The sequence below is a fragment of the Saccopteryx bilineata genome, chromosome 7 (assembly GCF_036850765.1).
Source record: "Saccopteryx bilineata isolate mSacBil1 chromosome 7, mSacBil1_pri_phased_curated, whole genome shotgun sequence".
In the NCBI taxonomy this organism is placed as follows: Eukaryota; Metazoa; Chordata; class Mammalia; order Chiroptera; family Emballonuridae; genus Saccopteryx; species Saccopteryx bilineata.
In genome coordinates, this window is record NC_089496.1 from 105,215,791 (window position 1) to 105,238,799 (window position 23,009).

The following is a 23,009-nucleotide window of genomic DNA, read 5'->3' on the forward strand; positions in this document are numbered from 1 at the left end:
AGTATTGAGCCTGTGACACTGTGAGTTTGGTCCTGGAAATATGGGTCCCTAGGTGGGGGGCTGTAAGGGCCATTAAAGCAATCCTGGGGAGCACGTGGGGCTCCTCCCTTGCCCACATCCTTTACTTCGGGCAGTGAATTCCTTCATCCACAAATGTGTGTGTACACCTGCTACCCCAGTGCTGAGTGCTGGGTGCTGGGTGCTGGGTGCTGGGTGAGGAGAGGTGGCCAGCCTGTAGAGCCAGTCCTTGCCCTTTGGGGCCGGCATTCTTTGGGCCAATAACTGAACACAGAACACATCTTGAGAAGTGCTGAGGAAACAACTTGTGGCCTGCCGAGATCAGCAGAGGTCTACTTATTGCATTTAAGCTGAAACTGGCCTGGAATGGGGTGAAGGTCTATTTCCAGTGGAAGAAAGGACAGGTGCAGGAAGGGCCCAGTGCATTCTGGGGGCTCGGGAAGGCCCGGGCGGCTGGGTCAGAGCAGGCAAGTTGGAGTGTGTGTGTGTGTGTGTGTGCGTGCGCGCGCGTGCGCACAGGGAGTGGGGATTTTCTATTACCTCCGGGTTCAGTGCCTGGGGCCTATGAATTTAACTGACAAAAGACAGACCAAGAGCAAAAAAAAAGAATGCAAACTTTATTGATAATTTATATGCAAAGAAGTTTATAGAAAAGAACTGAAACTCAAGTATTTAGACAAGGGCGGGGCTTATATACCATTTTAACAACAGAGAGGGGGTTTGTGTTTCCAGGACTGGTGAAGCCTGAGACACAGTGACGAGGATGGGGCTGATGAAAGCAAGGGTTATTTTAATCAGTAAAAGTCTATTGAGTTAATAGGGTGCACTTATGGGCAGTAGAAAGGTGGGGTTATTTAAATTCCTTTTTGGAATCTATCACAAAGCACGCTAATCAGTGTTATTTAAAATGTCTTGCCTGCATTGCGGGGCGCTCTGAATCACCCAGCACTCAGACCTGGCTGTGTCGTGTCTGGTGTCTGGCATCGCCGTGGCGGGCTGGGACATCCCCGTGTCTGTGAGAACGCCGCAGGGCTCACATCTGGGCTGTTGGGCAATGTCCTCACAGCAGCTGCAGGCTCTCATGAAGAGAGAGGCGATCACTTCTGCATAAACACTTTGCAAACATGAGCTTCAGCAGAATGGAGAGCACCCTTCAGGACGTGCCCTGAGACTGGCTGCCCCATTGTGGAAGCTGTCCCCACAACAACTGTTATCTGCAACTTTCCAAAAGTGGACCGTTTCATTTTAGGAAAAGAAAGTCCACATGGGTTGAAGTGTGTTTTCACCAACATCTAACAGATAAGACTCATCTCCCTCCCCAGTACATTTGAACACCGTACGAACTCAGTGCAAAGATGCTCAAGTAGCAGTCAGCGCAGTGGAAGGTCGGTACCGGAACGCCAGTGGTGGGTGGGCGTTGTCACTGCCCAGGCCCTGCCTGCCTGTCCTGTCACCTCCCCTCCCCCTCATCGGTCCTCTCTAATGTTTGAGCAGAGCTGGGCTGCTCCTTTCAAATCTCTGCGCATTTTCCTTTGCTTCCTCCTCTTTCTCTGCCTAGAAACTCTCATTCATCTCCAGGAAGCCTTCCTGGAATCTCCTATCCGAGCTAAGGACCTCGTAGTTTTGTACCCAGAGGTCCCTGTGCATGTGACTGTTTTTATCACTCAGCAGAGGATACTGAGGTCACGTGCTCCTGTGTCAAGCTTCTAAATTGGACCAGAAGCCTCCAGATGTCAGGGCCTCTGTCTCCCGGCCTTCCTCCCCCAGGCGGCAGTATAGGGGGTGGCTCTGGTTAGAGGCTCCAAGACCTTGCTGACCTCACGTGGGAACTGCCTCCGACCTCCCTCTCACCTCTGGGCTCTCTTCCTCTGTCCTTGCTGAGCGTGTGCGCGGGGCACAGAGTCCCAGGTGCAGGTCACAGATGCTGCTGGGACAGGTAGGGAGGGCAGGGACTGGGACACGGTGGGAGGGGCAAATCCGAGAAGTAGTCATAGCTTTGCCCAAGCACCTAAGAGTGCTTAAGACATTTTGTTTCATTCATACAACTAAAAATTCAATCAACCAAAAATGATTTCACCTTCCCAGATGTTCTTCCCAGTTAATCTATTTCAGAACCCTGGAAGGAAAAACAAAACCACGCAGACAGTCCTACCCGCACTAGCAGAGAAAGGGGAGATTCCAACAGAGCCTAATCTGAGCCTTCTCACCGGGAGGGCGAGGTCAGGACTGCCCTCACCTCACCTCACCTCACCCGTGGAGGGGCCGCCTTTCTTTTCTCTTCAGCGGTGAGGCTAAGGGGTTGAGGAGGGTGTTAACCTTGATTCCTGGTGAGGGTGAGAGTCCTGTGGGTGAGGAAAATCAGAAACTGCATTGATGGGTCCGAAGCAGCCCGCAGTCAACGGTGGGTGCAGAGGCAGGCCTCCGGAATCTTGGATGAAGTTCCAATGCTGAGTCAGGAATAAGCCAGGAGTCAGAGTCCAAGCACCACCGACCCACGTGAATGGAGCAGTGAATCGGGCCAGCCAGAAACGCTAGGCCCAGGTCAAGCTCGGTGGCTCCCAGGGTCTTACCCTGGGGGGGGGGCCTCTTGCTGAGCCCCTGATATTCCCAGGGGGACTTCTATTTATAGTGACAGCGTAGTCCTCTTTATCCTTTCTATTTCAATATGAAATCTTTGATGTATTTTTTTAAATCACAACACTATTTGATTATATTTTCATTATAAAAATTCAAAGTTTCAAATTTTTAGCAGAAGTCAGAATCTTCTTTCTCCCAGGAGATCATGAAAAAGAATTTGCTGAATGTGCGTTCAAACCATCCCTGACATTTCAAAATGTGTGTGTGTGTGTGTGTGTGTGTGTGTCTGCATGTAAACACACATATACATAACTTCGGTATCTTTTTTTTTAAAGACATCAATAGGGTCATTCTATGCACAGTAAAGAATTATCTTGACATTTCTTTCACTTGGCACTATGCCTTGTAGATCTTCCCAGGTCACTGCAGCTTGATTAAAATCACTTAAAAAAAGTTGTTCCAGAATATTCCACAAAATATGGTACCCACATGCATTTAGTCCATTTTCCTACTTACATATGTTTGTTTTTTATTATTTAATTTTGAGCCATTTCAATTAGTACCTTTCCTCTTTCTCTCTCTAGAGGTATAAGTCTATTGATGGGAAAGATAGTTCAAAGTGAAATTGCAGGGTTGAAAAGAGGATATATTTCAAATTCTGTCAGTTGTTTAGAGAGAGACTGATTTGCAAATTGTCTTCCAAAAAGCTTAGCAATTTTTGCTTCTCCCTCGTTCTAAACTCTGCCTATTTTTCCATGTTCACACAAAGATGTATTATTCTGCCCCTGAGGTCTGACTTTCGTATTCAGCCTGCTTCCGTGTTTCCAGTGTCAACAACAGACTTTCTGAGGAGTGACCCTCTTCCCTCATGAGCTCCATGCTGTCACTCACGTGTCACTACCTTAGGCAGGTATCCCCTGATGCTTTAAACTGGATTTGATCTATCAGACATTCTCATTGTAGCCTACATTTCTTTGTGCTTTTGCAGGTGTTAAATAATTATCTGTTTAATCTTTGTCTTCCACCCTAAACTCATTCACTTATTCATTCATTCATTCATTCAAACACTGGCTGACAAATCTAATGTAGGCATCAGGGGCTCAGACACTGGAACGAAACTTGCTGGGTTCAAACACCAACCTTGTTTCTTACTAACTGTATGACCAACTTACATAGCTTCTCTATGCCTCTCCTGGAACCCACTTCTATATAGGCTTGTAGGGGTGACTGATTGAAACACTCCATAAGCTATAAAACATTCCAAAGGGCAACTGGCTGAGTTAGTTCTGTTACGTCTTATTATATGCCAGGCAGCATTCCAGGGGGTGGGGATCCAATAGAGAAGAAAACAAAGACCTGTCTAAAAATTCAGAATAATTTCACAGAAGCTATAAAGGAAATAAATGCAGGGTTGGGAGGGGAGATTTCTCTTTGATCATGTGGTCAGGGGATTCCTCTCTGTAAAAATGGCTTGTGAACTTAGGGAAGAAGGATGGGGAGGCATAAGCTCTGTGAGAGTTGGGCGAAGAGCATTTTAGGTAGAAGAAACAGCAAGTGAAAATGTCCTGGGGCAGGAACATGGTGTATAGGAACAGAGCCCATATGATGGGAGAATGGAGAGCAAAAGGGAGAGGTCAGGTCTGGGTCCTGTTCACCACGGTATTGCAAAACCTAGGATGGGACACAGCACCGTGTAGATATCCAATGGATTCAGAGTAAGTGAATGAGTGATGAATGGAAGAATGCACTCATGGAAGGGATGATATGAATGGGTTAGAGGCTTTCTTCTGCTCCCTGGTACCCGTTTTCACTCATTCTATTCATTTCATTCATTGTGGAGAAGAGGCAGGTGAGTATGGTCTTTGGCATTCTGACCAGTTCGAGAGCGGAAGAGGCGAGTAGACATTTTAGTGGAGAGGGATTTGAAGGCCTCGTTAATGCCACATGGCTCCTAGGTACGTAATTCCTTCCAAGAAACTGAAATCTACCTGGAAGAAGGAGTTTTTGTGGCTCAGGTGCACACAAAAGGTTACAATGGACATTTTAACAAGACCCATAAATCCCTGCTTCCCCATTACCAATAGTGAGGTCATTTGTCCTAAAGCAAACCCAGTGCTCACAGTTCAATCATCAGGAATTTGCTTATTGTGCCAGGACAGCCTAAGGTTTTCACTCAGTACCTGATGCCCTGATGCTGAGCATCCACAATGCACAGACTTCCACTCCGTGCAGTTGACGCTGGTCTGACCCTCAGCTTGATGTGATTGCCGACGGCAGCAGAGTAGTAATATTTAACACCCATGGATAAGAGAAAATAGACTACAAATGAACAGAAACATAAGAACCCGAATCTGGTGAGATGGGATTAAACAGAAACCATTAACAGTGTTTTTAAGCACATACTGTTGTATTTATTATGACCACTCTCCAAATGAGAAACATGGCTCACTAGGGGCATGTGGTCCTCGACCGAAACCCCCAGCCTGCCCCACTCGCCAGCATGGGGAGTTCTAATCAAAAATCACCACGCACCGGCAAGCCCAGCCTTCAGAGCTGCTTCGTTTTTCTAGGCAGCTTTACGGGACAAACATATCTATATCTGCGTTATGGCTAAATTGATTTATAAGAGAAGTCTGTTTTATTAAAACACATTCCTCCTTCCATTCATATGTTCAAAATCTTTTTTTTTTTTTTTTTTTTTTTTGAGCCAACTGCCTCCCAGGGCAAAGGTTTTCAATATCCATGGGTCCCGAGTTAGCGGGATGAAGATTAAAGGGGTTCTCCTTGTTTTCCTGTTCATATTTGCTAGTTTTCAGTCTTCTTATCCTGTTCCTGTCTTCACGGGAGACGCCCTCCACAAAAAGCACACCTCTGGGGGCGGAGTCGTTCCGTTTTATTCTGAATGACATCTTTAACACCAGGGTGGTCTTGTTTAGGAAACTTTCCAAATTGGCTGGGCAAGGTTGCCGTGGCAACAAGTGTAAACTGACAACTTCTGTACGGGATAAACAGCTGCCTGGAGCTTCCTTCTCTCGAGGGGCTGTCCCTGCATCCCTGCAGCCATGGGCTCGCTGGGCCTTGCTCATTCCAGCCCCGCTAGTCACATTGGAAAGCACCTGTCATGTTGCAACCTGGGGACAGAGTTTGGGGCTGGCTTCCATCTTCTGTCATCTGCAGCACGGCTTTTATTCGCCTCATTGTAGAACTTGCCAACAGGGCGAGAGGCCTGCCTGATGGTAGAATTAGTGTTTTACCTGAAGAGGTAAAAAAATATACTTATATTTTCTAGACTCATAGGAGCCAGAAGAACCAAGGAAGAACACGAGTAAAGCTTGTATCTTCTTATGCTTTGCCTTCTGTAAGAGAACATCCCTAGAAACACGACAGACTACCTGCAAGGTGGCATGGGATAGGGAATGGAACACGGGTGATGGTTTACTGGGCAAATGTTTATTGAGCACCTACTATGTGCTGGGCACTGTTCTAGATTCCAGCGATTGACGGTGCTGGGGTCAGTGGTCTCCAGGTAGCACCTTGCCAACTGTGTGTGAACCAGGGTGCTTTGTGCCTTGCTCGGTGGAGAGAGTGCCCTGGCGTCTGTTTTACATGGTGTCCCATACATAGTAGGTGCTTAACAAACACTGTCAGTGACAGCAATGAGGGCGGGGAGCAGCAGGCTGAGACAGACAGAGCAGTGCATTTCCAACTGGGAGGCCTGACAAGAGTCACTCTTGCCTTTCTGAACCTGCTTCATTTCTTAGAAAGTGGGAATAGCCATCTCTCCCTGTACAGGTGTTGTGGAAATCAATGAGCTAACATCCCTGAGAGGGTCCAGGGTAGCGGCTGGCACTAAGGGCCTCTCTGAAGGGTGTCTGCAAAGCGGCACGGGTGTGGGGAGCGGGCTGGGAGCCGCAGGCTCTAGGAGGGTCGGATTAGCCACTTTGGATTCTCTCCTAAAGCAACAGGGGACCCCTTGAGGGTTCTAAGTGACAGGGGCTGGCTGGGCTCTGAGTTTTGGTTTTTTTTTAATCTTATTTTTGTTAATTTTAATGCAGTGACATTGATAAATCAGGGTACATATGTTCCGAGAAAACATCTCCAGATTATTTTGACATTTGATTATGTTGCATACCCCTCACCCAAAGTCAAATTGTCTTCCTTCACCTTCTATCTGGTTTTCTTTGTGCCCCTCCCCTCCCCCACCCCCTCTCTCTCCTTCCTCGCCCCCCCCCCCATTACCATCACATTCTTGTCCATGTTTCTGAGTCTCATTTTTATGTCCCATCTATTTATGGGTTTATATAGTTCTTAGTTTTTTCTGATTTACTTATTTCACTCTGTATAATGTTACCAAGGTCCATCCATGTTATTGTAAATGATCCGATGTCATCATTTCTTATCGCTGAGTAGTGTTTCATAGTATATATGTACCAAAGCTTTTTAATCCACTCGTTCACTGACGGACACTTGGGCTATTTCCAGATCTTCGCTATTGTGAACAATGCTGCCACAAACATGGGGGTGCATTTCTCCATTTGGAACAGTGCTATGGGCTCTGAGATTTTGGAAGCACCCTCCGGCTGCAGCCTGGAGCTTGGAAGGACAGCTGGCCGGGGTCTGCCTTAATGCAAATGAACCCTGACGACAACCTGTGCAAGGAAGTGTGGTGGAAATAGGGAGCACAGGGGCATTCCCAGGGGCATCGGAGGTGACTCAGCACCGCTTGGCGTTTGCTGGTTGTGGGTGTGCGGCCATTCCCATGCAGAGGAGTTGAGATGGCACCCGATGTTTTGCTTGTACAACGGGGTGGAGAATGGGGCTTCCAAGCAGAGATGTTGAGTAAAGGAGGAGGCATGAGTTTCCAGAACCAAATGCAGAGTTGAACCTTTCACACAGGACTGCAGACGGACCCAAGGGGAGGCCCAGGAGTTAGCACCGAGCCAACAAGCACCGAGAGAGTCTGGAGTCAGCTGGTCTGTCCTTGTGTTTCAGCCACTTACCTTGGTAACCCCACCAAGGTCCAGTGCACAGGGGTGATCAAAGAAGGCTCTGGACCCATTAGAGCAGGGGTCCCCAAACTACAGCCCGCGGGCCACATGCGGCCCCTTGAGGCCATTTATCCGGCCCCCTGCCGCACTTCCGGAAGGGGCACCTCTTTCATTGGTGGTCAGTGAGAGGAGCACATTGACCATCTCATTAGCCAAAAGCAGGCCCATAGTTCCCATTGAAATACTGGTGAGTTTGTTGATTTAAATTTACTTGTTCTTTATTTTAATTATTGTATTTGTTCCCGTTTTGTTTTTTTACTATAAAATAAGATATGTGCAGTGTGCATAGGGATTTGTTCATAGTTTTTTTTATAGTCTGGCCCTGCAATGGTCTGAGGGACAGTGAACTGGCCCCCTGTGTAAAATGTTTGGGGACCCCTGCGTTAGAGTTTCATTCTAGTGTGGGAAACAATAGCAAACATGTGACCAGATGTGACAGGATAATTTGCCCCTCATTTTAGAGATGGAGGGGAAGAGGTTGGAGAGTTTGACATTAGCTGGCATGGGCAGGTGGTGGCGTGACTTTATATGGAGTGGTCAGAAAAGACATTCAAAAATCATTTGACATTTAACACCAGGAGGAGGTGACATTTAAAATGAGGTGGGAAGAGTGAAAGACCTTGGGCCAGTCACGTGATCTCTTGGACCCTCAGTTTCAGCATCTGCACCCAGAAATGATGGTGTCTTTTGTACAAATCAATGACACTGTCCATCAATGCAACTTAAGCTCGGTCAGTGTTACCTGCTGTTACTGGGTAACAACGGAGGCGTGGGAAACTCCGGGCTCTGTCCCAATGTCCTTGATGGTGCCAGAAAGAGAAAAGAGCATTTGCTTACTGCCCAGCAGTTTCCTTAGAATCAGAAGCTCCGGCCTGTGGAAGGAGTCAAGGCCTCGTAATTAAACTCTGGTCTCCCAATCCCTCCGTCCTGGCCGCGTGGTGGAGGTCTTGGCTGCACTGCGCTTTGTGGCCAGAAGAGGGCTCACAAACTTTTCCTCCCAATAAATCTTACCTGTTCTCTTTTGACTTGAGTTGCATCAAAATGGGGCCCCATCCCGTCATGTTTGAAATGGCTGTTTAATGATGCATGATTGTTGGACAATTATAAGCACTTCTATGATACCTAAACATTAATTTTATAAGCGTTTAAAGGTGTTTCTTATGCAGAGAGAGAGAGCCATTCAAATGCCTCCGGTTAAATGAAATGATTGCGTTTATGATTTTCTGGGCGTTCTTCCTCTGACGTTAAATGTCCCCCGTGGAAGCTCCCTTGCGTTGTGCTCTCGATCAGCTGTTGGGCTCACGTTCACAAGGGCAGTGGCCCTCTCCCCACCATGTGCACGTTTGTGTCTTAGCTTCAGTTGCTGGGTTTGTTAGGCACCTTGTGTGAGCATCAAGTCCTGCTTAATGACTCACTGTATGACCCTCCAGTGTCGAGCTGGAAGTAAGGACAAAGGGGGAGTCTGCTGTACGGGAGAGCTGGGAGCACCCTTGCAGCAGAGTTCACGCTGAGACTTCAGGGCGGCACAAGCCCGGGCAGGGAAATTGGGATGCAGGTCCAGCCTCTGCTCAGATGGAGAAAACATCCCACGGTCACACTGACTCTTGTTTGTACGAGGTCAACAGGCAGGCTTGAACTTGCCCAGTGAAACTCACTTTCCCACTACACTTCCTCTGAGCATTGGTCATGCTCAAGGTGGTCACCCGGCAGAGAAGTGTCCAGCCCACTTATGCCAGGGGCCTTCGGTCATGGCTCTGGCCACCGCACACCCATCACATCTAATAAGGACCTGTTATCCAGACGGGATTGGGACCTCAGGTCTGAAAGTCCTCCTGAGAAGAGGGGGCCTTTTCTGAAGACGGGTGCCCCACCTGACCCCGAGGAAAAAAGACTCGGAGAGTGAATATCTTTCATGCTAAACTATCTCTCGAAAGAGGCGTGTTGCTTTCCCTCTGCCTTGAACGCCTTGCCTTGCGGCTGTTCTAATTCCTCGGCCTCCCGGCTGGCTGGTCCTCTGGTGATCTGCCCTAGGAGCACATGTGTGGCCTCAGCAGCTGTCATGGGTGTTGTGAATTTGGGAGCATTGGGGAGAGCCTTCTGCTTTGTGTGAATCTTGGTGGCTGAGAGAATTCTGGAAGAAATTCTAGAAGCCCCATGAGAGCTTGTCCTCCGCCCAGCCAATCTGATGCCCTCACCTGAGGCTGTGAGGCAGCACTGATTGGACACTGGGAGGTAACTCACAGCTGAGGGTGTCTGAGTTGGGGACAGGGCACGACAGAGGGTCCAGGGACAACGTTCTAGCCAGATTTTTCTTTCTGTGTCACCACAGTGTATTTTCTGCTGCTTAGATTTTAAAAAATTTTTTATTTATTGGCCCTGGCTGGTTGGCTCAGCAGTAGATCGTCAGCCTGGTGTGTGGAAGTCCCGGGTTTGATTCCCAGCCAGGGCACACAGGAGAAGCACCCATCTGCTTCTCCACCCCTCCTCCTCTCCTTCCTCTCTGTCTCTCTCTTCCCCTCCTGCAGCCGAGGCTCCATTGGAGCAAAGTTGGCCTGGGCGCTGAGGATGGCTCCATGGCCTTTGCCTCAGGCACTAGAGTGGCTCTGGTTGCAATGGAGCAATGCCCCAGATGGGCAGAATATCACCCCCTAATGGGCATGCCTGGTTGGGCACATATGGGAGTCTGTCTGTCTGCCTCCCTGCTCTCACTTCAGAAAAATAAATAAATAAATAAATAAATAAATAAATAAATAAATAATTTATTGACTTTAGAGAGGAAGAGAGAGAGAAAGACACAAAAACATCAATCTGCTTCTGTGTATGCCATGACCAGGAATTGAACCTGCAACCTTTGCACATCTGATCAACATTCTAACCAACCAAGCTATCTGGCCAAGGCTGCTGCTTGGATCTTACATGTTCTTATTTGTTTTGTTTTTTGAGTTCGGCTCTTTGTCTTTTCTGTTGATGTTATAAGATCCACCTAAAGAATTGTTTGTCAAGTTAGTTAACTCTGGTTTCTGTCCTATACAACCAGGAAGACCCTCCATGTAGCTACTTCCCTTTCTTCTCAAGTCTTTGTTTCTCATCTGAGACTCAGTTTTCTTTTTCCTGCACCTGCTTCTTGCCCAGGGCTGGTTCTACCCCCTTTTTGTCTCATGCAAATCATTTCCTGAAGCTAAAACCACAATACTTTCCCAGCATTTAAGGAAACTTCCAGCCAACACCCGCTGCCTGGCTCTCCCTGGATCGCTGTTCGTCTTCAGGCCCACGCGCCCCCTATTCCTGGAAACACAGTGCTTGAGACAGTGGGTTTTCAAGTCACAGTCCCCAGGTTCGACTCCAGCCTCTGCTATTTGCTTCTGTGTGACTGGGTGCCCAGTTCATAATTTCTCTGTACCTCAAATTCCTCCTCTGAACAATGGACATAATATACAATGTATCCCGTTGTAATAAGAATTCAGTTCGTGAAGACATGTAGAATGCCTAGGACAGTGCTTGTGTATAGCGAGTGCTCTGTAGCAATAGCTGTTACTATTATTGCCTTATTGATGTGTTATGAGAATGAACCGTGGCGATAGATGTATTGTACTCAGCATCGTGTCTGGCACATAGTAGGTATGCGGTTGTGGTTCATTATTATTATCCTTCAGCTGATGGGTTCTCTGATCCTTCAGATGTCGTTCGAGTCACTTCTGTGCCAAGTGTCCTGACCTTACTTGCTGTTGGTTGACTCAGCCCCAAGAAGCAAGGGTGGGGAAGGAAAAGTAAAGAGAAGTAGGTTTGGGTTAGAAATTCAGATGACATAGAAAAAGAGCCTGCCCATCAATGTGGGCTCTCTTGGCTGTTGGAATTTCTCCTTGGATTGCCCTGTGGTTAGAGTTTAATGCAGTGGTGGTCAACCTGGTCCCTACCGCCCACTAGTGGGCAGTCCAGCTTTCACAGTGGGCGGTAATGGAGCAACCAAAGTATAAATAAAAAGATAGATTTAACTATAGTAAGTTGTTTTATAAAGATTGATTCTGCCAAACTTAGCAAAAATCCGACATAAAGTACTTGGTAAGTAATTATTATATGCTTTAACTTGCTGTAACTCTGCTTTATAAATTTTATAAAGTTACTTCCCTACTTTATAAATCACCATTACTGTGGAACCGGTGGGAGGTTAGAAAATTTTACTACTACCAGAGATACAAAAGTGGGCGGTAGGTATAAAAAGGTTGACTACTCCTGGTTTTAATGGAAAAGGTCGATTAGCAGTGCTTACTGGGCTGCTATGTAGAGTTGAACCCTGGTCCTCAGGGAGCCTCGGTGGTGTTCCAGGGCTTGTGTTTGCTTCTCTGATGCCTTCACCCTTCTCTTCCCTTCTCTCTCTTTTGATCTTAAGACAGTTTTGGCTGGAAAATTCCAGCCTGTGTGGGAGGATAGGAGGGAAAGGCTGTGTCCAGGGACAGAAGAGTAGTACATTTTAAAAGGCAGACTGTAGTGGTGCCAGAGGGCCAAGGTGAGGGCCAGGGGAAGGGCTAGGGGGCCAGAGAGCTGGGGTCTGCCTAGGAATGGTCTCTTCCTCCTTCCTCATCCCTGTCCCCATCTCCTCCACTCTCCCTGCTGCCCCGTGGCCCGCCCCCACTCCTTCGCTCCAAGTCTATCCTTGGCTGGAGGAGAATCTGGCAGGACGTGTGTACTGACAGGATCATCTCTGCGTCTGGGCAATCTTCAGAGCCGGGAGGGTTCGTGCTCTCGGCCAGTGGGAGGGAGATTTGGGGCAGGCAGGTATATATTGTGAACTAGGTGGGTTCTGCTACAGCCTTTGCCTGGGTATTCTCTGGGCTGCAGAGTTGGCATGCCTCTTCCTGTCTTACAATTCCCACCCGGGACTTACACACAACCCTTTCTCCTTTTAAAACTATTCCTTACCAAATGCTCTCGCACTCAAAGAGATGGTAACGGTAATAACCCTGACACAGACCTGCCTTGAGCATTTGTCGTATTCTGTGCACTGTTAGCATTCTGGGGGAATTTTTCTCATTTAATCCAGGTAATTTCCTGTATAGTAGGTTTATTATTCCCATTTTTGCAGCTAAAAAAGGTTAAGATTCAGAGAGGTTAAGTAATGTGCCTAAGGCCACACAGGTAGTAAATTGTAAAGCCAGGATTTGATCCTTGATTAGCTCTTAGAATTCCAACTCTGGCAAGGAATTGATGGTATGTACTACATTTGGTTATTTTGTTTTCTAGACCAGTTTTCTCAAATTTGGAGGGCTTGTTAAATCACAGAATACTAGGCCCTACGCCCTAGTTTTTGATTCAGTATAGATCTGGGGTGGACAGAGAACTTGTCCTAACAAGGTCTCAGGGGACATTGTTCTTGCTGGTCCAGAGACCAGATGTTGCAAACCACTGTCCAACACCAACATCAGTTGATGGTTGTGTATTGATTGGAAAGAGTCAACTCTAAAGACTTTGCCAGTTGAGACCCAACTTGTAGAAATTTTCTGATCATGTGACGAGGGCTGAGCTATCCCTAGGCACGAAAAAGATAAGGTATTTCCAGCGAATAACAGCATACCTCGTTGTCAGAGAAGTTTCCATCCTGGGAAAGCACGCTGCCCTCTGGCAGTCACAGGTTTGCTAAGTACAAAGCCGCCATTGATTGCCAGGTAGGTTCACCATAAATTATGCCATTTGTGGCATTAGAGAACATTGACCCACAAAATAGGAAAGTTACTTGTTTTGCTCAAAATCCAAAAGTTCTCTTTCAGTTCCAATGATGTTGATGATAAAGCTTCGGTTTTGTGCTATTTCCTTGAACATAATGCGCTCAGACACACCCCTCAATCTGCTCTTCCAAGGGCGAGAGAGAGTCGGCCTCAGGACCGGCAACTGTATCCAGAATTCAGCAGGGCTGGTTTTGATCAAAGTGCCTTATGTTGCCAGTAACTCTTACACACCTCATTGAACAGCTCAGCATGAATGATGAGGACAGACCGCCTTGGCTCGATTCAGCTCTGCCATGGACCCGCTGTGTGACTCTGGGCCACGTCTGAACCTCTCTGGGCTTCAGTTGTCTCAGTTTTAAAGAGGGTAAAACTAGTCTCTGCTTCGGTGTTGTTATAAGGATGACATGAATTCCTGTCTATAGAGCACTTAGAGGATTGTCTTGAACATAGAAAGTAGGATAGAAGGACTTGTAGATAAATATATCAGTAAATCATTCACAGACGTACAGGAAATACTGTCTTAAAGCACTTACAGGGCAGAGAGGGTGTACCGGGAACCCGAGGCTGCCTTGCCCGCCTCAGTCCACGGCGTTGCAAAGCCAGTGTCCTCTCAGCCACAGTTGATGCTGCGCTCTCTGGGCACGGCGACCCCTGGTGCTGTGACTAGTCAGGAAAGCTGAAAGGGAGCAGGCGCGGCTCCTGCACCAGGTTGGACCGTACCTTTCGTCCTCGTTAACTCAAGGTCTCGAGGGGGCAGGGTCCACAGTCCTCCCCAACGCCAGCCCATGGGAGTGTCTAAGGATGTTGGAAGTGGGGATGTTTGGCCACGAGGCACATGTGAGGGGGCCTTGACGAGGGGGGTAGGGCTGTGTAGTCAGACAGGCCCTGGACCCATGTGTCCTCCTCACTAGCCAGCCTTTGACATGTAACCCTACTGACCAAAGTCACACTTTGTCTTATCTACCCTCTTGCCTCAGTTGGGCCTTCCCTTGTTTATAAATAAGGGGCCTTATTCAATGAAACGCAGGCCCAGGGCCAGCATCCCTGGAGATTCCGATTCGGTAGGACATCTGCCTCTTTAATAAGCACATTCGTGGTTCGGATACAGAGTTCACGGAACACACTTCTGGAAATCCTTCTTATGTCTTGTTTTCAAGGAAGGGGTGGGTTTGTCCTTTTGGTTTTTATCAGTTTAGAATCTTCTGTGTAACTCTTTGGTGGCAAAAATTTTCCCTTTGAAAGAAAGAACATTAAAAACATGCTGCCGGATAGACGGGAGTGATGACATTAAAATGAAGAATGAATGTATAATGTGCAGAGGGCCTCAAAACATTAAGTCACCTTCTCCATTTGAGCTTTTTCATTCTTTGTCTGTTATGAAAAATGATATAAATTGCTCTTAGATTATTAGCCAAAAGTTGTGTCTGCCTAAAATTTTAGCTTAACAAAATCAGACCTTTTATTATTCTGCATTAAAGAGCGCCACCCAATGTGAGTTTCCATGCCATGTTTTTGGAACAGGAACCCCGTTTCTGTTTTAGTTTCTTTCCTCCACCTTCTGACAGCCAGGTGGGAAGTGTACTCCATGCTGCTTCTCACTTAGAAAAAGTCAGTTGTCAGCCAAGAATACCTACGTCCTCAGGCACAGAAAGGAGGAGGTGAAAACACAAATGAGGATTAAACTGGTAAACAGTATGAGCTTTGAGCGGTGGTGCTGTGAGTCATTGCTGTGTTTGGTTCTTTGATGACTTAAAGGCATTGAGATGGGAAATTTTGGCCCTGGCAGGTTGGTTCAGTGGTAGAGCGTCAACCCTGCATGTGGATGTCCTGGGTTTGATACCTGATCAGAGCACGCAGAGAAACAACCATCTGGTCTCCATCGGGAAAACTGATGTCCAGGATGTGGATTATCTGGTGTGTACATGAGAGGCACATACTGCTTGCTGATTGTCTGATGGGTTTCTAAGGTTGTGCGGATGAGTCGCTAGGCAGCGATGCCCTGCACCTCCGAGGCAGGGCTTGTTTCTTAGCCACTTGGAGGCATTTCCCCCTCCCAAATGCCAGATAAGCCACAGGAATAAGAAGTCACATGCTGTCCCTCCTGTTTCCAAGGCTGTGACTGAGGAGATGGTCATCAGCCCACTTCCTCTGAAGAGTGGTTCTTCACGTTGTTGACCTCTCCAGAGTGGTGGTGGGTGGTCAGACCAGAGCACTTTTTACCTTTTTCGTTTTTCCTCCGGGTCCAGTCCCTCCTTCTGGAGTGTGGCTCTGCTAATGCTCCGAAGGCCACAGAGCCTTCCTTCTGAAACGAGCCCCTCGGTCCTCCAGCCGTCGCTCTTCCTCGGTTCCACACTCATCTGGCCGGCTTAAGGCTTCTGGAACAAGGGGCCCAACGCCTCACTTACCTGCCTCTGCCAGGGCGCGGATAATCCACATCCTGGACATTGGCTTTCCCGAACCGCAGAGCTGGATGGACACGGGTCATGATTCTTGTTGGAAATCGATCAGAATCCACATTGCATCCTTACACTCCATTTCAAAGGGAATATGCTGAATGAACAGCATCGAACCTTTACGTGACCACCCGTGCTGGGTGTCTGTCGTTAGGCAGAGTGGTCCTCAGTGAGACTGCTCCTGTTGTCCCTGAATGCTGATGCGTCTCTCTGGCACTGTTTCTAATCTGCCATGGGGTAAAAACCAAAGTGACCAGTGAACATTATCATATAAAGAGGAATGAGCCTGAACTTTGGTGGCATGATAAAGGACAAAGGTCTTGAAGTCAGCTAGCTCCAGGTTTGAGTGCTGAATCTAAAGTTTGTTGGATGCCACCACAGGGGAGTTATTTACTCTCTCCGAGCCTCAGTTTCCTCATCTGTAAAATAGGGATAGGAATGGAGCCTTTCTCCTGGGGTTGGCGGGAGGGTTCCCCGAGTTACTGTAAGCAAGGTGTCTGGCACACTGGTCTGTGAGCTGGTATTGAAATCGGTGGCGAGCGGTGGAGTCACAGACACAGCTGGCCTGTACCCGCAGTGGACACCAGCTCTTGCACACGGTGCCCCTGCGTCCAGCTGCAGAAACATGCCAGGAAGGCAGATGTGCCCAGTATCCCTGGGCTCCCAGGAGAGTCTCTCAACTACTGACTGAAGGTTGTTGGTGGACAAGACCCTGGCTCCTGGATGGGGTGGAGGTGACTCTGAGACCACCCCGCCCTGGGCTGGAGGTCCCCACTGGGACTGCGCACAGTGGTCACCTGCTCCATAGTGACCTTGCATTGGCTTTCTCCTTCCCTGACTCCCTCCCTCCCTTTCCTTCAGGACTTCCTAAATAAGCTACAGGCACACAGACCCTGTCTTAGGGTGGCCTCTAGAGGAGCCCCCGCTGGGCATCGTTGTGATCAACAGACGCTGCCTTGCCTCCCTCTCCGCGTCCCACTTCCTTCTGGAGGTTGCTCGGATCGTGTGGAAAATCCAGGTGCGTAGTGACAAGTACTGACAATGGATTTTTAGGATTGCCCTTTGCAATCACCATGCGTATTCTTCAGTTAACTCCCGCGAGAAGCATGCGAGGTGGGTAGTACTTGTTTTCAGAACTGAATCATTAACAAGATCTAATAACTGCTTGTTGGGAGAGGTCACTGGGAGCACATGACAGCTGACTGGCCCACAGGCTGGACCCAGGCAATCGGAGCTCCTCACCCTTCCCTGGGCTTGGGGTGTACCCTCTGCCCACTGTTCCCGCAGCGGAAGCTGTCTCCCAGGACGCAGCCTTCAGGTAGGAAGGTGTTGAGACCTCCTGGGCATTATATGGGACTCCACCCCCTCAGGCCTCTGTATAAACTTGTAAGATTCTGATGAGGGGTCAGGAGCACAGATCCACCTGTCTTCCAGCCGCCCAGGGCCAGCCTCCTACGTAACTTCCTTTGCTAATCATACCTGTCGCCTACCAAATCTTTTATCTCCACCTGTGGGGGTTTAGTTTCGTATTCCATTCAGGAAGCTCTGAGGTTTCAAAGCAACGCCATGTTCATTCCAGAAATCTTAGTCAAACGGGAAACAGGGGGACCTTTTGAGTAAAGCTGAACCGGCCTCCAGCGTCACCTTGATGAGACCCCACACGGCCTGCATGGTGTGAATACCCGAACATCCGCCTGTCTGTGCAACGACGACTGTTTCGAAGTGACAACGGCACATATGGGTCTGATCGCGGCACCCTCCTTTGTGCGTTTGATGCCAAGAAATGTGCAGAGTCCAGAATTTCCAAAACAACTAGCGCAGAGGGCGGCCTTCCTACTCGCTGCCCCTTCGCGCGAAGGTCGGACCCACCCTCCCAAACGGGCTCCCGGGCTGCTGGGCCGCACCGGTGCACGCGCTGGCCGTCTTCCATGTGCTGAGTTAGAATGCTGCCTCGGCAGCTGCATTTTTTTTTTTACAGTTTTTGAAGTGTTTGACATATACGTTAAAACAACACCCGTTTGACACAGAGCCAGATTCGAAAGCACCACACCCTGGCACGCAGCCTGCGGAAGCGCCAGCCCCCTCAGGCGGCAGGACCCGCTGCTCTGTTTCCCAAGCACTGGCCGTGCGCCACGCGCGGGACTCAGCGCTGCAATGCGCCAGCTCACTGGGCGCCCGCGACCAGAAAGCACTGGCCGAGGTCAGGTCACGCAGTGAGGAAGGGCAGGGCTGGGGTTCAAACCCAGGTCTGACTCCAAAGGCGTCATCAGGGCCACACACTCCCATGGACCCAGACGCAAAGCACCTGCTCTTTCTCCACAAGCTTATCAACAGTTCCTGATGGCACAGACGACGAAAGGTTTGAACTTTCTTTTTTTAAAATAGGGTGTCTTTTGTCCGCAGAAGGCTGATAAAAATCAGTGAAGAATCACGTCTACTCACGTTCCCTATTTTTACAACAAGCCATTTGATGTGGGGAGTAGAAGGATCTGTCTCCGCCCGTGTCCCATTCCCCCAATTTGTCTTTACCAATAATAACTCTGGAACTTTAGGTGTTTGCAGTGAAACAGTCCACCTGGTGCTAGTGCAGGCCGATCCCTTCTGGGGGGTTTCTATTAGTGCCCAGTGGCTGGTCCACTCACCTGCTCACCCCTTCCTAGAAGTCCCTGCTTTGGAGACGGCTCTTAGTGATCACAGGGATGCCTGGCTGCCCTACCTGGTGGCTCGCTGGATCTTGGTCTATTATTAACCTTTTGCTCCAGCGAAAAACCAAAGAAAATCTTCTGGGCTGTTGTCATCTCCATTTTGCTTTTCCCCTATATCAATTAAGGATGTGGTTGGTGTGCAGATCTTACGATTATGAACTTGAAAGGGAGGGAGGGAGGGCTGCTACTTTACTACCTGGACAAAGATTGGGAGGAGGGGTTCTATGGCCCCCATTCTCACTGGCACCCTTCGCACGGACAAGGGAAAAACATCTCGTGGATATATACCACTTATCACTCCAGTGTCAGAACATCTTGCCTCCTAAAAAGTAATAAAAGGGGCCTGCGAATGCAGTAAGGAGATGAGCTTCAGGTAAAATGGGAAGGGGCTGGCTTCATCCTGGTGACATCACTTCCTCTTCTTGTCCTCCAATGTCAACTCCTGGTCACACACCTTTGATCACTGGAGGCCAAGGAAGGGGTGAGTCACTCCGGGATGAAACATCGGCCTCCGGCTGGTGGATGGGCAGAACAGCCGCTAGGACTGTTTGGCCAGAGTCTGCACCGCTTGATGTAGCCCTTAGGCATTGGCTTCCTGCGTTGGGGGTGTTGATCTTGCTTCTGCAACTAAACTCTTGCAGCCCCGATACCTCCTGTGTCTCCCATACGTCCCTCAACAGCGCTTGGCACACGGGGACAGTTGGCAAACACTCCGTGATTGATAGAAGAGATTTTAATGATTCCATCAGGTCTCAGAGACAGAAAAAAGAAATTCTAATCTGTCTTAACCCAAACTAGGACTGCGGTGGTTTACATAACTGGGAAGTTCAAGTGTCAGATGCTGGAGGCACAGCTGGCCTCAGGGACTTGTCCTGTGTCAGTGAGGCTTGATTTCTCCAAATTTTATCTCTGCTTTCATCCATATTAGCTTAGGATTCGCAGAACCTGTGTGACGCCAGCTTTCTGAGTCAGAGAAGCATCAATTCTTCACTGTGATACCTTAGTTGTTCATTGATTGCTTTCTCATATGTGCCTTGACCGTGGGCCTTCAGCAGACTGAGTAACCCCTTGCTGGAGCCAGCGACCCTGGATCCAAGCTGATGAGCTTTGCTCAAACCAGATGAGCCCGTGCTCAAGCTGGTCAGGAGGGAGGCAGTTTTATGATCTCCTCCTGGTTATCACCTTCAGAAACCCAGAGGCCTGTCTGTGGGTCAGCAGCAGTTGTGTTTGGGACCAATGAGCCCAGGTGGATGCATATGCATCTCTCCTTCCTCTGGACACGTTGTATCAGCCGTAAACCCCACTTCATCTCTTTGAGGGAGATAAAGAATGGATAGGTAATTTTAGAAGTTAGGCTCTAAGAGGCAATGCCACCTGTGCCCTGATAGAAGATAACACGTTTGTCTGTTTTAAGCTCAAGTGGCCAGTGGACTTTCAGACAGGTGGTCTGACATGAACAGGCACAGGTGCTGGATGTTGTCATCGGCCCCGTCTTCCCTGAAATCCTTGTTCGGACAAAGGAAGAGACAAGCAGAACAGAGCCCTGTGATACTGTATTTACCAGATTCTCCCACTACTTGAGGCTCACTCGTTTGTTAATACGGCAAATATTTATATTAACATTTACTGAGTACTGGCTCTGTGCCAGGTATTTTTCTGTGGGACACAGCAGTGAATGTAAAAGAAAAGGGGGGGGGGTCCTGTTCTAATGGCCCTTTTCCTTCCTCCCTCCCTCCCTCCCTTCTTGACACACGGGGTTGCAGGCAAAGACCCAGCCAGTGCGCTGCGGGGCAGGGGGAGGCAAAGAGACAGACGCCACATGCATGTGCCCTGACGGAATCCCCTGGCAAGCCCCCTACAGGGGATGCTCTGCCCATCTGGGGCTGCTGCTCTGTTGCTTGTCAGCTGAGCTATTTTAGTGCTTGAGGCGAGGCCATGGAGCCATCCTCAGTGCCTGGGGCCAACTTGCTCAAGTGAGCCATGGCTGCAGGAGCGGGGTAGATAGAGAGAGAAGGGGGAAGAGGGAAGGGTGCAGAAGCAGACAGGCGCTTCTCCTGTGTGCCCTGACCGGGAATTGAACCAGGTTTTTCACGTGCTGGCTGATGCTCTACCGCTGAGCCAACTAGCCAGGCTTGGCCATTACTTTCTAGGGAGAGCTCTGTCATGGGCAGCTTGTGTGGTGGGCACTTGAATTTGCCTTCCCAATCTCTGTTCACCCTCCTCCTGGTAACAGTAACTGACTTTAGCTTAAGGCTTTACTCCTTTTCCACTCTCAGTCCTCTTGGTTTGAAGGCTGCGTCTGTAATCAAGAGTTACCCAGTCAGCATGATTAGACCCCAAACCCCCAGCTACAATGGTCACATCTCCCATCTGCATCTCTCCCTCTCTCTCCCCCTCCATCTTCCTCTCCCTATCTCTCTTTCCAGTTGTAGAACAATTAAAGGGCTGTAATGTAGAAGAATAAGTATTCAATTTATGGTACACAGAGCACAATTTGGACCCACAGAGGTAAGCTACTGGCAAATCTGTTTCTACTCAGACAGCAAGAGTAGAGATTTCCAGAAAGGAATGAATAGTGAGTGAGTTCCATATCCCTGGAGGTGTTCAAGAAGACAGATATGTATTGAGACCATCATGGAAAACAGTCATGTGTTGGGTTGAACTTGATGACCTCTTCTGAAATTTCTCTTGAATTCTTGGTGTTTTAGGCACATCAACAAGTCCTTACCGGCCTGGATGTGTGGGTCTCTGTAGGTAAGGGACACCATGCTGGCTGCCTATTGTCAGGTCATACTCTTAAGCAGCTCGGTAGGTACCACTGAGATACAAAAGTGGAACCTTTGGAAACGAGGTAAGAAATTGTTGCAAAGTTGTGTACTCCAAAGGTGGCTTTGGCTTTTGAAAATTGCAAAAGTCGGCCCTGGCTGGTTGGCTCAGTGGTAGAGCGTTGGCCTGGTGTGCGGAAGTCCCAGGTTCGATTCCTGGCCAGGGCACACAGGAGAAGCACCCATCTGCTTCTCCGCCCCTCCCCCTCTCCTTCCTCTCTGTCTCTCTCTTCCCCTCCCGCAGCCAAGGCTCCATTGGAGCAAAAGATGGCCCGGGCGCTGGGGATGGCTCCTTGGCCTCTGCCCCAGGCGCTAGAGTGGCTCTGGTCGCGACAGAGCGATGCCCCGGATGGGCAGAGCATCACCCCCTGGTGGGCATGCCGGGTGGATCCCGGTCGGGCGCATGCGGGAGTCTGTCTGACTGCCTCCCCGTTTCCAGCTTCAGAGGAATGCAAAAAAAAAAAAAAAAAAAAAAAGAAAGAAAGAAAAATAAGAAAATTGCAAAAGTCTAGTCAACATGAGATCATACTGGATAATACCTTTTGGGGATTTAAAAAAAATTCAAAAGTAGAGATGTGACTATGAAGGGATGAAGGTGATTTTCTTGACATGTCCATAAACCCAATAAGAATATGAGATCGTTTCCCAAAGTGGCACTTTGAAGAGGTGTGCAAAGCGTTGGAGAAAGCTGCCCTTGTCTATGTTCTGAAGTGATTTTTTTAAAATTTATTTTTTGTTTGTTTTTCGTTTTTTTCCCACTGATTTGAGAGAGAGGGAGGGGAAGAGAGAAGAATCAGCTTGTTCCACTTTGCTGTGCACTCATGGTTGCTGCTTGTATGCGCCCTGACTGTGGAACCTGCGGCTTCTTCTCCAAGCCAGGAGGATGCTCTCCACCAGTCCGGGCCTGAAGTGGTTTTCAGAGCTCAGTCTCACACTTCACAGTTGAGGAGCCCATCATGTTCCGGCAAGGGGCAAACCAGTTTATTTTGTTTCTTATCATAGAGTGTTTGGGAGACGGCTGGAACCTCTGACCCATGCTCCTTCTCTAGAGAACAACACATCACGTTCCATGGGCGTCATGAAGACCCAGGCGGGGCTGCCAAGCCGGGCGCCTGGGTGCTGTGGCTGGATTGCTTGGCCGAGCCTGTCCCCGCAGCACTCCTTTGTCGACTCAGTCATCAGCTGGGGTAGCAACATGGCACTTCCGGGGGGACAGCTGCTGGAGCCAGCCACCTCCAAACCCACGGACGTGGTCGAATGCTTTGTGGAATCGTGCCATCTTCAGTCCCTTTCATGGGAAGCAAAGCTTATCTGTCCTTAAGAGGGACTGAAATTATAAATTCTTGAGAGAGAGAGAGAGAGAGAGAGAGAGAGAGCTCCCACAGACTACCCTGTCCCGCCCTAGGGGCAACCTGGCGCTGGTGGCAGAGCGAGGAGCCAGGCTCCGCTTTGCCTTCGGTCTGGGCCTGGGCTCTGGAGGCCGGTTGGCACTTCCTCTGGGCAAAACGAAGCTTGCGAGTGCTAGGGGAAACTTCCTAGAAGAAAAGGAATTTCAGGTTGGAAAGGTGTAGGGAGGACAGAAAACGGAAGGGAGGAGCGCTGCTCCGCACGAATGGAGGGTTCCGGGGCTGCCTGGCGCGCCAAAGAATCCCAGGGCGCCTTG